The sequence below is a fragment of the Camelus bactrianus genome, chromosome 6 (genome assembly GCF_048773025.1).
Source record: "Camelus bactrianus isolate YW-2024 breed Bactrian camel chromosome 6, ASM4877302v1, whole genome shotgun sequence".
Lineage (NCBI taxonomy): Eukaryota > Metazoa > Chordata > Mammalia > Artiodactyla > Camelidae > Camelus > Camelus bactrianus.
Window position 1 is genome coordinate 25,020,261 of NC_133544.1, and position 17,042 is coordinate 25,037,302.

At 39.7% G+C, this 17,042-nt stretch overlaps 1 protein-coding gene across 6 annotated transcripts in view; it reads left to right on the forward strand.

Annotated features, from left to right (window-relative positions):
* SYNDIG1L (synapse differentiation inducing 1 like) overlaps window positions 1-17,042 on the forward strand; it is a 54,832-nt gene that overhangs the window by 15,075 nt on the left and 22,715 nt on the right. For all 6 annotated transcript variants that reach the window (XM_074365255.1, XM_074365254.1, XM_074365251.1 and 3 more), the window contains one exon: window positions 10,077-10,118. The gene's annotated coding sequence lies outside the window, so the exon portion shown is untranslated. The remainder of the gene's footprint in view (window positions 1-10,076; window positions 10,119-17,042) is intronic.

The following is a 17,042-nucleotide window of genomic DNA, read 5'->3' on the forward strand; positions in this document are numbered from 1 at the left end:
CAAATCATCACAATGGGTGAGCTTTTTTCCTCTGAATTGACAAGTATTTATTTTAATGTATAATAAGAAAATTCCAACTGCTTGTGAAAATCTTGATTTCACAGCTGTTACTGCCTAGAATGAGGCTAAGTTTTAAAAGTGAGTCAATTTAAAGAAAAGTATTAAGTAAACAATAGTAGGTGATACTTGATAGGACAAAAATAATGAAGGTGATACCTCATGACCAAAATTGGGAAAGCGATGGTGATGTTCTACTTACGTTAAGAACACAAGTTCTGGAGTCACACAAATCTGAATTGGGACCAATTTTGCCATCCTCTGTATAATCTTGGATAAATTACTTATTTTATTTCATTAACTTGTTTGTTATGTTCTGTTTTCTTTGTGTTTTTATTCAGTTCTTTTTCTAACTTCTTTTTAAAAGAATTTTATTGAGTTATAATTGACATACATAAACTATATATAATTAAAGTGTAAAATTTGATATTTTTGACATATGGATATATATATCAATTTATACATATAATCCATGGGACTATCACCATATTCAAACCATCACTACTAAAAGTTGCCTCCTATTCCTTTGTAAACCCTCCTTTCTGTTTTTCCCCACTCTTCCCTCTCTACCCAGGCAACAACTGATCTGCTTCCTGTCACTGTAGATTAGTTTGCATTCTCTAGAGTTTTACATAAATGGAGTAAAACAGTTTATACTCTTTTTTTTCCTGGTTCTTTTACTCAGCATAATTATTTTGAAATTCATGCATGTGTATCTGTACTTCATTCCATTTTATTGCTGGGTAGTATTCCATTGTATAGATATACACATTTTATTCATCCATTCATCAGTTGATGAATTTTGAGTTGTTTCTGGTTTAAGAAAGCTGCTTTGAACATCAATATACAAATCTTTGTGTGGGCTTACACTTTCTTTTCCCATGGGTAAATACCCACGCGTAGAATGGCTAGATCATATGTTGATTTCTGAAATATTAACAAAAGGAAAAAACAGGCAGAGATTTTCATTGGAATGCCCATGAAACTGCAGATCAATGTGGGGGGAACTGACATCTAAACACTCAGTCTCTGACCCATGAATGAGATAACTTTCCATTTATTTAGGCCTTTTAAAATTTCTTTAAGTAACATTTTATAGTTTCTATCATACAGGACTTGCACATCTTTTGCCAGATTTACCCCTAAGAACTTTGTATTTTGATGCCATTATAAATGGTATAGGTTTTTTAAAATTTCAGCTTCTAATTGTTCACTGATGGTATGTAGAAATACCATTGCTTTTTATATCTTATATCTTGTAATCTTGCTGAGATCACTTGAATGTACATTTTTGTAGATTCCATCAGATTATCTATGTAGTCATATTGTCTGTAAATACAGTTTTACGTCTTCTTTTTCTTGCCATATTGCACTGGTTAGAAGCTTAGGACAATGTTGAATGGAAGTGGTAAAAGCAGACATTTTCCTCTTTGAGGGATCTTCCTGATCTTTGGAGGAAAAGATTCACTCTTTGACTAAGTGTGATATTGCCATAGATTTTTTTTCATAGATGGGTTTTTTTCCCCTCCAGTCTGGGGAGTTCCCTTCTATTCCTAGTTTGTTGAGAGTTTTTATCAGGAATGGATGTTGGATTTTGTTAAATGTTTTTCTCTGCATTTATTAAGAACACCTTACGGTTTTTCTTTTTTAGATTATTAATATGATGGATTACATTGGTTGATCTTTGAAAGGTAAACCAATTTTGTATTTGTAGAATAAACTCTACTTGGTTTGATGATGTATTATCCTGTTTATATATTGCTGGATTTGATTTGCCAAAATTATATTTAAAATTTTTGCATCTGTGTTCATGTAGGACATTGATCTTTAGTTTTTTTTTCTTATAATATCTTTGTCTGATTTTGGCATCAGGGTAATGATGGCCTTATAAAATGAATAGGTAAAATTTCCTCCTCTTCTATTTTCTGGAAGAGTTTGTGTAGAATCAGTATTGTTTCTTTGTTAAATATTTGATAAACTTCACTAGTAAAGCCTTCTGGGCCTGAAGTTTTCTTTGTGAGAAGGTTTTTAACTGGAAATTAAATTTCTGTAATGGATATAAGGATATTCATTTTATCTCACATGAGCTTTGGTAGTTGTATATTTTAAGGAAATTACCCATTTCATCTAAGATGTCAAAATTATTGGCACAACATTTTTCATATTTCTTTGCTATCCTTTTAATATCTGCAAAATTTGTAGTAATGTCACCTCTTTCATTCCTAATATTGGTCATTTGTGTCTTCTCTCTTTTTTTCCTGATCAGTCTGGCTAGAAGTTTATCACTTTTATCGATGTTCTCAAAGAACAAGCATTGGGTTTCATTGATTTCTTTCTTTTTTTTCCTGCTTTCTATTTCACTGATTTCTGCTCTGATCTTTATTATTTCCTTTCTTTCACTTATTTCGTGTTTGATTTGCCCTTCCTTTTCTAGGTGGAAGCTGAGGTCATTATTTCAAGACCTTTGTTCATTCCTAATACAGGTGTTTAGTGCTAAAATTTGCTTCTAAGTACTGTTTAATGGCACCCGCAAGTTTTGATATGTTGTGTTGTCATTTTCATTCAGTTCGAAATATTTTATAATTTCCCTCTGATTTCTTCTTTAAATCAAAAATTTTTTTCACCCATGGATTATTAGAAGTGTGTTAAGTTTTCAAATGTTTGATGGTTTTTCAGATATGTTTCTGTTGTTGATTTCTTTATTCCATTCCATAATAACAATTCCATTATGGTCAGAGAACATACTTCATATGATTTGAATCCTTTAAAATTTTTTGAGACCACTTTATGGCCAGAAGTTGATCTTTCTTGATAAATGGTCTGCATGTACTTAAAAAGAATGGGTATAGAAAAGGGTATTAAAATTTCCAACTACAATTATGGAGATTCTATCAGTTTTTATCTCATGTGTTTTGAAGCACCTATTGAATGCAACTATTATCAAGTGTATAAATGTCTAGGATTGTTATATCCTCCTGATGAATTACTCCGTTTATTATTATGGGATAACTTTCTTTACTGCTGGAAATACATTTTGTTTTGAAATCCACTTAATATGGCCATTCCAGCTTTCTTTTGACTAATGATACCATGATATATCTTTTTCCATCCTTTTGCTTTTAATTTATATGTACCTTTATATTTTAACTGTAATCTGGTAAGCATCATTTAGTTGGGTTTTGGTTTTTCTGGTTTTTGTTTTCAGTCCAATCTGACTATCTCTACCTTTTAATTGGAGTGTTTAGATTATTTACATTTATATGATTACTGATATGATTAGGTTTAATATATTAGTATTCATTTTCTATTTGTCCCATCTTTTCTATGTGTCCAGAAGTTCTCCAGAAACTCTTTTCTGTCTTTTTTCAGAGTAATTGAGTACTTTTATGATTCTATTTTTTCTATTTATTGGCTTATTCGCTCTAAACAGTTGTTTTGTTACTTTAGTGCTTGCTTTAGGGTTTATACTTTACATTTTAAACTTGTCATAGTCTATCTCCAAGTGATATTATACCACTTCACATGGAGTATAAGAACCTTGCAATATGTAGTATATATAAATATACTTGTGTTTGCCAACTCCTGGCTTCTGTACTATTATTGTCATACATTTTATTGATATCTATGTTACAAATCATACAATATGGTTTTATTATGGGTGTATTCCCCATTTTTGGATGAAATCTTCTGCATTTTACCATTAGACCAAGATTATTACTTCTGTTTTTCAAATTTCCTACATTCTCTTGAACTTTGTCTGCTTAATTTTTCAATTATTGAAAAAAAGTGTTAAAATCTCCCACTATGATAGTTGATTTTTCTAGTTTTCCTTGCAATTTTGTGATTTTTTTCTTTTTTGAGGCTATGTAATTAGAAACATACAAGTTTGGAATTTTTGCTGTTGTTTGACTAGCAAGTTAAACTTTTAATCATTATGACTAACTTTTTATAATTACATATTTTTCTTTTTGCCTTAAATTTTATTTTGACTATTATTAATAGAGCTATAACAGAGTTTTTCATGTTTGTGTTTGCCTAGTATATTATTTTCCATTTGTTTTTGTATTTTTATGTTTTGGATATATCTCTTTTAAATAGCATATAGCTAGATTTTGTTTTTTAATCTAGGCTGAGATTTAACCCACATGTATTTCTTTTACTTGCAATAACAACATTTGGATTAATTTCCACATCATTCTCTATACATTTTATTTGTCTCATCCTTTCATAGTACCCACCACCACCGCCTTTTCTTGGTTTCTTTCACATTAATTGATTTTTTTTTTCACTCTCTTTGTTTCTGGTACTGGTTTGGAAAAGATGTTCTCTATCATTCTTTTGGTGATTATCTTAGAAAAAGTCTATATGCTTAAATTATTGAAGTCTAATGTAAATTAGTATTTTTCACCCTCTTCTCAAACATTACAAGAATCTGGAAACACTTGGGCCCTGTCTTCTGAGCCCTGGGAGACTATAAAATCTCAAGCCTAAGTTTATCATCCTCAGGATTATAGCCAGCTTCAGTAGTCTTCTCAATTATTTGAATTTCTTCTTTCACTCCATAGGTTTCTTACTTCCTCTCTTAATGCCAAATCATCGAGGTATTAAAAAATTTTATCCAGGATATTTAGTTGTTTTCAATGGAAGACTTGTTTAGTGCATCTAAACTTTCACATTTCCATAAACACAATTGTGTCTGCCTAATCTCTCTGAGCCTCAATTTTCTTGCACATTAAAAGAGAATAATAATAACAATCACCTGGTAGGGTTGTTTTGAGGAACAAATAAAATATGTAAATAAAATAAAGGAGTTAATACAATATTCAAAAATAGTTTGTCATATATATATATAAAAAACATTAAAAGCCTCTTGTTCTCTGGACTAGCTCATTTTTGTGCAAACTTTAGAATAAATGTCCTTCTATCATCTCTGATTAACTAGAGAACCTCCTAACATTGTTGGGTAAAACTGTTATTATTTGCAGCTACTGGTCTAAATGAATCAGAATTTGAAGGTCGAATTATAGTCAAAACAAAATAAAGGAAAAAGTTGGCTTCTGAAGCCAATAGAACTCCTGATTTCCTTTCTTTCCTTTTTTTTTTTTTTTTAACATTATTAGAACAGCTTCTTTTTTCTCATTTATTGATCTTATAATAAATAAACATTGAACTTATAAAATAAGCTCCTTCTAATAAATATCATTTTATCTGTTTGATTTATTAGAGACTCACATAAACAATAAATTATATAGGGCCCTAAGTGCTACAGGAGTTAAGGGACATCAGTGAGTGAAAGTAGTTGATGAAAGCTTCATGGATTTTGACTGAATTACACTGAAAGATAGATGCTTTGGGGGTTTGGACCTTCAGAGGGAAATTGTCTCTCCCACGCCTCACCCCTAACCACAGTTATTGACTCTGCTTGCCCTCCCTGACCCTGGGACCATGTGATTCCTGAAGAAAGTAGCTTTAATCTCTTCCTTTCCCAGCTGTCCTCCAGGTCTCTCTTTCAAGAGGCCTGAGTCCACTTTGTAGTTCTAGAATGTAAGCTTCACTAATGACACATGGAAGCACTAAAGTCAGGGACCTGGGTCTTTCAAACTACTCATATCTTTTTCTCTAAGGAGAACACCCTCAGTCCCAGTTTACTCTGGGCAAAACACTGTCTTAAGTATTTTATACCCATCATATAATTTATACCTTCCAAGAATCTCAGGCTACTGTCCAATCTCTTTCCTCCCCTTCACAGTTGTGAAACATTGTTCTATATTCACTGTGATCATTTCCTCACTTCCCACTCTCTCCCCCACCCTGGCTTCCATCCCGTCACTCCACATCTACATCTCTGGCTAAGGTCACCAATGATTTCTGTGTTGTTAAATGCAATGAGCATCTTTCGCTCCTATTTTACTTGACCTTTCATCATCTTTCCACATGGCTGAGCACTCTTTCTCTCATGAATCATTCGTGCCTTCACTTCTGTGACCCACGATTTCTAGGCTTGGTTTCACTTCCCCCACCCGCTTGTCACTTTTTCAGGCTCATTCTTCTTACCCAAAATTAAGTGTTGAGTTTCCTTGAAGTTGAGACCCTGCTCTTCTCTTTACACTATACTTGGTTCCTGGGGCATCTCATTCATATGCACAGCTTCGATTGCTGTCTCTGCTAATTTTCCCCAAATTTGTATTTCCAGTTCAGACCCACAGATCCAGCTGGCTGCTGAACAACGAAACTTGAATGTCTCAAGGGCACCATAAGACAAGTCCAAAATCACACAGGCTCTTTCCCCAACACCTGCCACTCCATTGGGAGTACCTTTCCTAGAGAGTGGCACCATTAGCCATCCAAATCAGAAACCTGGGCATCATCTGTGACAAATTCCTCTCCCACACTACCCCCTCCTACCCCATCCCATCTAATCTATTACCACATCCTGTTTATTTTGTCTCCTAAATAGCTCTCTAATCTGCTTAATTTTCTCTAACTCCCTCTACTCCCACCTCTTTCTAAGCTACCATCTTATTTCACCCAGACCACAGTAGTGGCCTCTTAGCTGGTGTACCTAAACTTATTTTACCATCTTCCTCCAAACCTATTCTTAGTTATCTGATCTCTTCTAAAGGAAAATGATAATAGCAATCCCCTACTTAACCCCTCAATGGCCTCCCACTGATTTTGGATGAAAACAAAACACTGTGAGACTCTGCTTATCTCTTCACCCTCACTTGGTTCCCTTTTATTCCTTTCCCTAAAACCTTACTAGTCTTCTTCCTTATCTACTACTGCAGGACTTTTGCACATTCTATTTCCCCTTTTATCCAGTTAGCTAGCCTCATTTGTAAGTGCTCAATGCAAGTATCTTCCCAGAAGAACTACCCAAAATTCCTTATCACATCAGCTCCCTCTGTTATAGGTTTTTATAATTGTTGCCATTCTTAGCTGCACTTTTCACAGTTGCAATTTCATATTCATTAGTACTATTATTCAATCATTTTCTGTGTTCCACACTAGACTGTAGGTTCCATCTAGTGTTTCTCATAATTGTATCCCACTGTGTGCCTGGCTCACAGTGAGCCCTCAACAAATATTTGTAGGAAGAAAAATCAAAAAAGTAGGTACTTTTTAAAAGATAGGCACTATTATTAACCCTGTGTTATGCAATGAAGAAATTGAGGCTTAGATAGGTTAAGTACATTATGCAGCTAAGAAGTAGCTGAGTTAAAATTTGAGCCTGCCTTTCTGAATCCAGGGCCTGCAATGCTTAAGCAGCACTCTGCTTTCCCAAGTGGACCAAACACCAAAACCAGACCAACCACCAGCTTGCTAAGGACACCAGTTCCCTGCAGCCACATCAGCATAGTCCTGAAAATCAAAAGCAGGATCCTGCAAACTAGAGCAGAATCCTAGAATCCTGGAGATGGGTGGGATTTAGAAATCCTCTGGTGAGAAGAAAGCTATCTTTCCAAATTTATGGGCAAAGCGGTGTCAGATTTAAGGTTAGAATTTATAACTGCAGACTCAGTGCTTTACATCCTGGATTCTGTATACAAACCCTGCCTCCTTTCCCAGAGCAGGAGCTTAGTGTTCAAGGTTCAGAATTCCATCTGCCAAGACCAATGGTCTCCAAACTTTTTTGACTGTGGTCAAGTTGTGATTGGGAAGAAGAGAACAGAAAGCAAGAGATCCCTGAATCCACCTACTCTCAATTTCCAAGATAAAAGAACTCGGTGCTATTAATTAGGAACTATCCTACAAGCAAATGTGAGGGAATCCCTAGACATCTGCTCTAGCAACAGGAGTGTGGCTGCTTCAGATTTGAACTACATGACTTGTTCTGTCCCAGACACTGAACTAAACTGCTAAACTCAATAACTACATTATTTCTTCTACTGTATCCAACTCCATGAGGGAGCTACCACGATAAAGCCCACTTTACAGATAAAGAAATTGAAGTTTAGAAAGATTTACTCAAATTTACAGAGATTTTGAAGGACAGAGTGGGGACTTGAATCCAAATGCTCCAGGCCTAGGCTCTTAACCACCATGCTAAGCTCCTTTAAAAACAAACAGCCATGCATACATGTTTCAAAGTCTAGTAATTGGAAATTCATTCCTTTCACTACTATTTGCCTAGCACCTTTATCAGGTTTTGGGGGGTGGGTAATTAGGTTTGTTTGTTAATTAATTAATTTATTTATTTTTGATAGAGTTACTAGGGATTGAACTCAGGACCTTGTTCATGCTAGGCAAGCATTCTACTACTGAGCTATACCCTCCCCCTTTATCAGTTTATTTTAAAAACTAGTTTAATAAAATAAGCATGAGGTATTTTGTATGTTCAGATATGAAAAGATATATTATTAAGGTAAAAAAAAAAAAGCCACAGTAGACTATGTATAATCTCCTACATGTACTAAAAATACATATACACTCTTGGAAGGATACACAGTAACCCATTAATCTATTGGATGTGGGCCTGGGAGGCCATAAGCAGGAAACAGCCTTTCACTCCTTACTCTTCTACTTCATGAGCTATTATTACTTGTGTAGTATGATTAACTAAAAACCTACCAGAAACAAAACTGATTCTATACTAGCAGCAATTTAATCCTCCTTTTCACATTCAAACCAACATGATGATGAAGGCAAAGTAAGAGCAGTAAAGCAATGTAGGTCCTGGAATCTGATCAGTGTTCAAATCCCTAATTCCACCATTTACCTGCTTATGATTCCAGGTGGGTTATTTGACCTCTGTGAACCTCAGTTTCCTCATCTGTGAAATGGGGATAATCCTGCCTTACCAGACAGTGGTAAGGATAAGAGAGATAATGAATGTTTAATCACTTAGTACTGAGCTTGGCAGATAGTCAGCAGTCAATAGGGCTGGTAGCCACTTTTATACACTGATAACAGCATTCTTCCCCCATCACAGGTATTCCAGCTATGCTCATGCTTGTGTGATAGGAGTTGTGAGGCTGCCCAGAGTCAAGGAACAAGCAGGCTGGTGGGTGGAAAGAAGAGCTAATGGCCTTTAATTTTTTCAATCTGTGTGCCATCCATGAGGCTTCCAGGATCTCCAGCTATACTTTAAGAATTATTAGCTATTTATCCTGAGAAGAAAATTACACTTGTGAATTTTTGTAGGTAGGGAGGTTTGAGGACTAGATACTTCAAACTGCTTTTCTTTGGTTTAGTTTCATTCCTTATCTATCCCCTGCTTCCAACCCTCAGTCAAGAAATGTATAAGCTTAGAAAGTTTAGTCAACCATAGGAAGTTTTGCAGGTCAGTTTGACCCAAGATGAAATCCAAGGCTGGAACCACTGTGGGATCACAATCCCTTAACCAAAATTCTGAAATTCAAAACACTATAAGACCAAAAGCTTTTTGTGAGTCCAAGGCAAACAGACTCATTTGAAGGAAGCCCTTGAACTGCCATGAGGCTATTTAACATCTTCATTGATCACACTTGTGACGATTAGTCATACATTTTTCTAAGAAAATATCAACGTGCTCAATTAAGTGGTGCTGCCCCAAATCTCACTAAGGACTTTACATAACATGTAGTAGATGCATCATATTACCTTGTTAAAGTCTGAAAAATTCTGAATTCTGAAAAACATCTGCCTCCAAGAGTTTCAGATAATATATTGAGGGCCTGTCTTTCCAGACAGGCTCTCAAGTCTTCCTTGTCCACAGTCCCACTGCTTTCTATCATTCATTGGCTGGGTCATCTGTGAGGCCAGACAAACCTGGCTAAGACTCAGAGGCCTCCGGGCCCTATCGGAAACTCAGCACCACGGACAGTAACACACCTCAAGGTGGCTGCCAAACAAATTCGGTAACATCTTAGACTCGGTTTTCCTGCATGTAGAGAGAGATTGTCACCCATGCAGCGTGCCTGAGAAATGCAACCATTGTTTTCTAATAGTAAAACACAAGGTATAGGAGTGGGGGTGGGGAGGTAGTTAATGTGGTCTGGGCAGAGGAAATAAATGTGTTTCTTATCTTTTTCCTCCAGCTGGTTCCTGGCTCTTCTCTGACATTATTAAAAGCCTGGCAGGTACTTTGAATGTTTGTTTCCATCAAGTTTCCTTGCCTTTCTAATCTGCAAATACTTCTGGCTGGTTTCCTTTCCTGAGTGTTCTGTGTTGCCTAGCCACTGGATTTTCCCAGCCTCATCTGCACAGCAACCAGGTAACTAGGCAAAGACTTTGGTAGACGTGGACAGGAAGTTCCCAGTGGACTCCTGCCAGCCCTGGTCATTCTAATAAAAGGGAGGTGCAGTAAGTCACAGCTCCCAATGTTGTCCATGCTTGGATTATCATTAGGCCCCTGTGGAGGAGAAGAGGGGCAGTGGTGAGTTGGTTTCCATCACTACTAAGTGCTGGCACATCCAGCCTCAAAGAAAACAATGCCTCCACCAGCAAGTAAAAAGTCACAGTATGTTAGAGCTGCAAGGGACCCTTAGAGCTTATATGCTAGAGGCAGTAGAAGCAGAATGGTTGTTTTTGTTTAGTCGACAAATATCTATTAATTGTCTACTTATGTCAGGTACAGCCTAGTTACCAGGGATGAAAAATATAGCCCTATCCTCCTCCCTGAAGCTCAGAGTCAAGTGGAAGCAAGAAACAAGTAAGATTAAAAAGTACAGTGTGCTGAGAGCTGTAGCAGAGGAACATAGAGAATCTTACAAGAAGCCAGAAAAGGGCAATGCAATCCATGTTGAGGATTCTGGGGAAAGATGCTTGAGGAGGAAACACTTGAGCTGAGATTTTAGGGATGTGCAGGTGGGTGCCGCAGAGGATTTCAAGGCATTAGAACAGCACATGCAGAGGCGAGGCACTGTCTGAGAACTCAGACTCAGTACCTTTTTGTATTTGTATGTATTTGGCCTTAGTCCACAGTTAAAATCATCTTGTTTCTGATGACCAGGGCCAAGTCTTACATCTCTGTGTATCCCCAGAACCTACTCTGTTCCCTATAAACAATAAATGCTCCAACAATGATGATCAGTGATAATGGGTTTAAGGTCTCACACATCAGAATTGTAGCCATGCAGATGATTTCACAGTAGAAACCAGAATGTTACAGTAGAAACTTGAACATACTCACTCTCTGCCTCTAACACTTGATGGGCTGCCCCAAGCAGGAAATTTTGCCTGAGGGCTCCAGCAAACTGCAGAGATTGACATTGCTCCTGTCTTCCTGGGGCTGAAGGTTCCTGAGGAAAGTGTGTGGTCCACACTCACGTTCTTGAGAAGATTTAGTTTTAAGCCCCAGCACCTTATTTATCAGCCCACGGACACTGGGAGAATTCCATGGCCCCTCCGAGCTGCTTTTCTACCCACAAATGTCAAGCTTATTCCTGGGTTACCTATCTCAGGAGCATATTATGAGGGTAAAAGAATGGTAGTTAGATTCACAGCAAGCCCTGTGAAAACACAAAACATCACTCACTCATATTATGAACAATTCTTCTACTTATAAAGAATCAGGAAGCCCAGACTCCCCTGCTGCCAGCCAGCTGTTGGTCTTAGCCAATTCTTCTTTTCTCTCTGGGCCTCATTTCTTTCCCTGCAGTGGATTCTACAGATGACCCTTGCAGCTCTCACAATGTTCCATGATTTTTTTTTTAAGTGCCTATAAACTAAAAGCCTTAGGCAGCCTTTGCAAACTGTGTTCTGGGACAGCTGGGTGTTAATGCCGTGTTCATATCATAACTCATGTCCATTTGTACCAAGGCTCCCAGCTCTGGCTGGATGAATTTCAGCAGGGATAGGTCTAGTTGTCCCTGGCAAACTGCAGTGGCTACAGCCCAGAAAGGTGCTTCCTTGCCTGGAGACTTGAGGACTGGGGAGTAGCCAGGCAGCTGGGAGAGAGATTCAAGTTGCAAGCCCAGGGAAAGACTTTCTTTAGACGCAAGCATCATTTAACTGCAGGATGTGTTTGTGTAACATTGGAGCAACCCACTGCAGCTTAACAGGAGCTTTGGCATTGAGAAGAATTCAGTCTCTTACAGGTTGCTATTTCTCTCTCCCTTTCTCTCTCTCTTTCTCTCTCTCTCTCTATGTCTCTCTCTCATCCTCCTTTCTGCTCACTCTTTATCTTGCCTCATCACTCATTCACTCACCCCACCAGCTCCCTGACCCTTTTGGGGCTCCAGCTCTGCTTCCTCACTTCCCCTTTCCTCCCCAGGCTGTCTCCTCTGTCCCCTCCTTCCCTCCTGACCTTATGTTTCTCACTCTCTACATTCTCCCTGCTGCTTTCTTCTTTGCCTTCTTTTTTTTCTGTGAGGATCACTAGGGCTTCAGTCCACCCAGCTATAAGGAGAACATAACCCTTTAGAAATGTGACCTCATTTACTATAATTCTCCCACTGCGCAGGCCAGGGGGAGAGGTCACCCCCCCACCACCAATCCCACCATTATCCCTGCTGGGAGTGATGAAATAGAGAGAGATGGGTCTTCAAAGGGCACCCAACATACCAATCATACAATTCAGTAAATATCTGTTTTTATTTAAGTTTTTAAGTAACTTTAAGGTCATGCATGTACTTTGCAGAGAATTTAGAAAATGCAGAAAAGAAAAAAGAGGAACATTTAAATGAACCACATGGTTGCCTCCATCCAGAAATAACCTTTAATAGCACTTTGCTTTAATTCCTCCTAGGATACTCTTCTAGGCCTTTTTGCATACTTGTGGTTATATTCTATGTACAATTTTGTAACCTACTTTTTTCTGTTTCATATTGTAACATAAGCATTTCCCTCATGGTCTTGTAAACTTTTAAAAAACATTGTTTAAATTTGCCTACCCCATATTTAAATTTGCTTACCCTGTGCCCTGTTTTTTGGACATTTATTTGTGTTCCAAATTTTCTGTAACAATGATCAGTACTGTGATAGCCAGTTTTATGTGCAGTGCAAAGTTTATACAGTCAGTATGACGTAGAGTTGAAGAGTGAGGCTGGCTGCCTAGCTTGGAATCTGGGCTCTACCCCTACAAGCTACATATCCTGGGGTAAACTACATGTCTCAGTTTTCACATCTGTACAATAGGGATGATAAAAGTACCTTCTTCGTGGGGTTGTTGTTAGAATTAAATAAGATGATTCATCTAAAGCAATTATAACAATGCCTGGTGTGAGTATTTACTCAATAAATGTTACCTATTAGTATTGCTTTAGGATAAATTCCTAGTAGTGCATTTACTTTAGCCCCTGATACACAGCACCAAATTGATTTCCAAAAAAGAACACACTTGTATTGACAAACCTATCATGATTTACATTTGGACCTGCCTAATGCCAAGACTTCTGTTTTTTCTACTAGCCCCCCCCCCCCCCCGGTCAGGCAAAGGCTAGGAATCCTGTGTTAATTGTTCTCTTAATGCAAAAGAAATGGATTATTGTTAAGACTAAGTAAATCATCTAGCACAGTGCTTGGCACCCATTAAATTATTTGAGAATGGATACAATTTATACTGTATAGTGAATGCCTACTTCATAGATTTAATAGATGATTCATTGAAAGAATACTCATTAAGCTCTTAGTCCAGTTCCTGGCACATGGTAGGCACTCAGTAAAGTCTATCAGCTATCTCTTCATCTATCCATCTGTCCATCTCTCTTTCTGTCATCTGTTGTACTTCTCTCTCCTTAGTTCTCCAGTGCTAAACCTGGCAAGGTGTGCCTTCACTGCCCTCACTGTTAAGCATTCTTACTGACACAGCAGAATGCTCTTGTGTTGGGGTAGTCAGGGAACAACAGGCTTGGGAGCCAGAGGGAGAGGATCGAGTATCAAGACTGGATAAGAGATGGGACAGAGGCTACAATGGAGCCAAACATGTGCTCACTAAGAGACAGGGATCATGTGGGTGCCCCAAATGCTGCTGGGACCATGGGTGGATCAAGAAGCTGACAACTGCAAGTAGCTTGGTCTCTGAGGACCTATCTTTTGTCCCTTTCCCTTTCTCTCTCTCTCTCTCTCTCTCTCTCTCTCTCTCTCTCTCACACACACACACACACACACACACACACACACACCCCTTCCAAAACAGAAGAGAAGAGCGCTTGGGAGTGGGTGTTCTGGAAGAGGAAAACAGCAGCTGGAGTGTTTCATTCTAAAATTTGTCACTTTCCTCTCTGCTGGCACACCCTGCTCGCCCCCAGGGTTACATTGCCACTGTTCCTCCTTCCCCCACCCATTCCCTTCTGGGTCCCCTTAGCCCGTCTGAGTCAGGCCAGGATCTTCAAAAGGAACATCAGAAAAATCAAGGCAAAACAAAAAGGAAACAAACTGAAAAAAAGCACATGGAAATCCTTGGCCTTCAAGTTTGGTAAGTACAGGTTTCTGACCCAGCAGAGAATGGGCCATCCTAATTCCACCGGAGAGGCTCTTTTTACATTTTGAGGTTGTTTCCTCTTGTTTCTTTTTCTGCTCCCTCATTAAATGTCCCAATCCCTCAGACGATGTTGGAGATGAGTAGGGCTGCTGGGGAGGAGAGGGTTAAAGGCTCAGCTTTGACATCAGACAGATCTGGCTTCAAATCTTGCCTGTCATTTGCAGAATATATGAATCTGGCACACTAAGTTAACCTTCATGAGCCTTGATTAAAATTATTTTGAGGATTAAAAGGTAAAAGCACACAGAACAAGGACCCAGAATGGGTCTCTCTCGCTTACCCTGAGCTGAAGGATATAACAAGTACTCCAGCTTCTCTAAGAACATTTTCTTAGCATCAGTAGCTCTTTTGCCTTTCAGCTTCCTGCCTCCCCAGACCCTGATCTGGCGAGGGGTGAAGGGTCATTTCTCTCATCAGTACATTAGACACACAGACACATGCAGCAGGGAGGCACAAGAAAGTGTTTTCCTACACACAGAGGAAGAAAAGTCTTTCCTTTCCCAGCTTAGAAATTCACCCCTGGGGCAAGCATACACACACACACACACACACACACACACACACACACACACACACACACGGGAGCAGTCCCGGGTCCTGGATGTCGCTCTTCAGAGGACTCCTTGAAGGCAGGACCTGGCAGGAGTTTGGGGCCCATTCTGTACCTTTTCAGCTCAGGGTAAAGGCATAGAAGGCCTCCCCGCTGCAGACCCCTGGCTGGCTGTAGCTTCCAGGGGAAGGCAGAATCATGCATCAGTCTTGTGTCTTTCTTCCTCTGGCCTGCTATTGAACTCTGACTGCTTTTTCCAAATTGGAAGTTGCTTGACTTCTCTGGGACTCCTTTTTCTCATCTGTAACCTGGGAATGATACATGTTTTTGAAGAACAAATGAGATAACAGCTGAGCAGATGCTTCAGAAGCTACAGAGTGCAAGGCAAATACCATGGATTCTTATTCTTGCACTCATTTTTATTTTCATTATTGCATCAGGTGAAAAACCTGGTCAGTGTGCTTGTCACTGTTGCTAATTCCCACCCCCACCCCCACCCCAGACCCTCATACATATACACCCACACATCCCCGCTCTGCAAAAGTGGGGAAATGCCAACAGTGCAGGTTCCTCTGCCAATGAGCCAATGCTCACATCCCCCGAGACAGCCTGCGGATGCCAGAGTTGATGCTGATGGAGTTCTGAGCGGGGCAGTCCGTGGTTTCTGTATTCCTCCACCTCATGCTCTGGTTATGCCTCTCGAAGTTGCAGTAAGTCACCCATTCTCCTTCCCAGGCTTGAGTGAGCCTGTGCCTGGAGGGAGAGCAGGGTGTTCCACAGGAGTGGTGCTGAGAATTGTCTTCATCTTCTTTCCCTGGCATGAATTGGTGTGTTACAATTCAGTTTTACAATCTCCTATAGTGAGAAGTGGGCAGCAGTGGTAATGAACTTTCAAAACCCCCCAAAGAAGTTTAAGAAATAGACTACAGACCCCTTTGCTGGTAGAGGAGTGGGGGAAGGTCTGCCTCTAACCAAAAGGCCTGACTTAGAAGCAGTGAAGATCTCCAGTGTTCTTTCTTGCGTCCAGAGTCATGCTTATGCCCAGAAATGAACCCCTCCTTGGAGCCATATCCATGGGAGCAGGATTTGGCTGCTGGGCAGCTCAAAGGCCTCCTTGTCCCTGCACTCTGCCTTCCTATCTCTCCACCACCACCCAACCCACCCCATCACCCAGGGCTTTGTGGGTACCCCCCCCCCACCCCATGTAGCCCTGGCCATGAGCTTGACTTGATGGTACTGAGCTCACTGGGATGGGGATGGGGCTTGTCTTCCCCTTATGAGGAGCATCTCTTCCAATATGTGGCCTATTGATGTAGTGAGTAAAGCAGATCTCCCCACACTTGGTGCTGATTTACACTCCTTAGGGAATGCTGTGAGGAAATCAACCCCTTGTAGAAAGAGCTAAGAGTCTGTGTATGAAAGAGCTTATGAAGAGCAGTCCCCAGGTGGAAAGAGATTAGCAACCAGAGCTGATTCCAACAGAAACAGAGCCCATCATGTTATTCTGTTTTGGGAATGTCAGAGAGGTGGGAAACAGAAAAGAAATGAAGGACTTTCTTCCAAGGTTTTCACCCAGTGCCTACTCCATCCCTTATCTATGGATTTTGCCCTGGTCCCAGCTAGGCTACCTACTGCCTCCTCCAGGAAGGTTTCCAGGGCTGCTCTGTCCCACTGAGCTCTCCTGTTCCAAGCCTGAGACAATCATGATAAGATGGGATTTGGGGGGGTGGGTAGGGGGACATTTCTTAGGCACTAGAGAAAGAATAAAATTAAAACAAACAGTGTAAAAGCCTAGAAACTGAGGGGTTTATGGCACTCAGCAGCCTTACCCAGGGTAAGCAGAGATCTCTGCTTCCCTCCCAATACTCTCTCATAGGTAACATCAGCTTTCCAGGAGCAGGAGGCCCCAGTGTTACCCTTGATGCCTTGCCCCTTTCCCCACAACTAACCTTTCCACTCTGTTCTCTTCCAGAAGTGTCTCAAACCCATTCCTTGCTCCCCATCCTGCTGAGTCTGCCTTTTTCACATTCT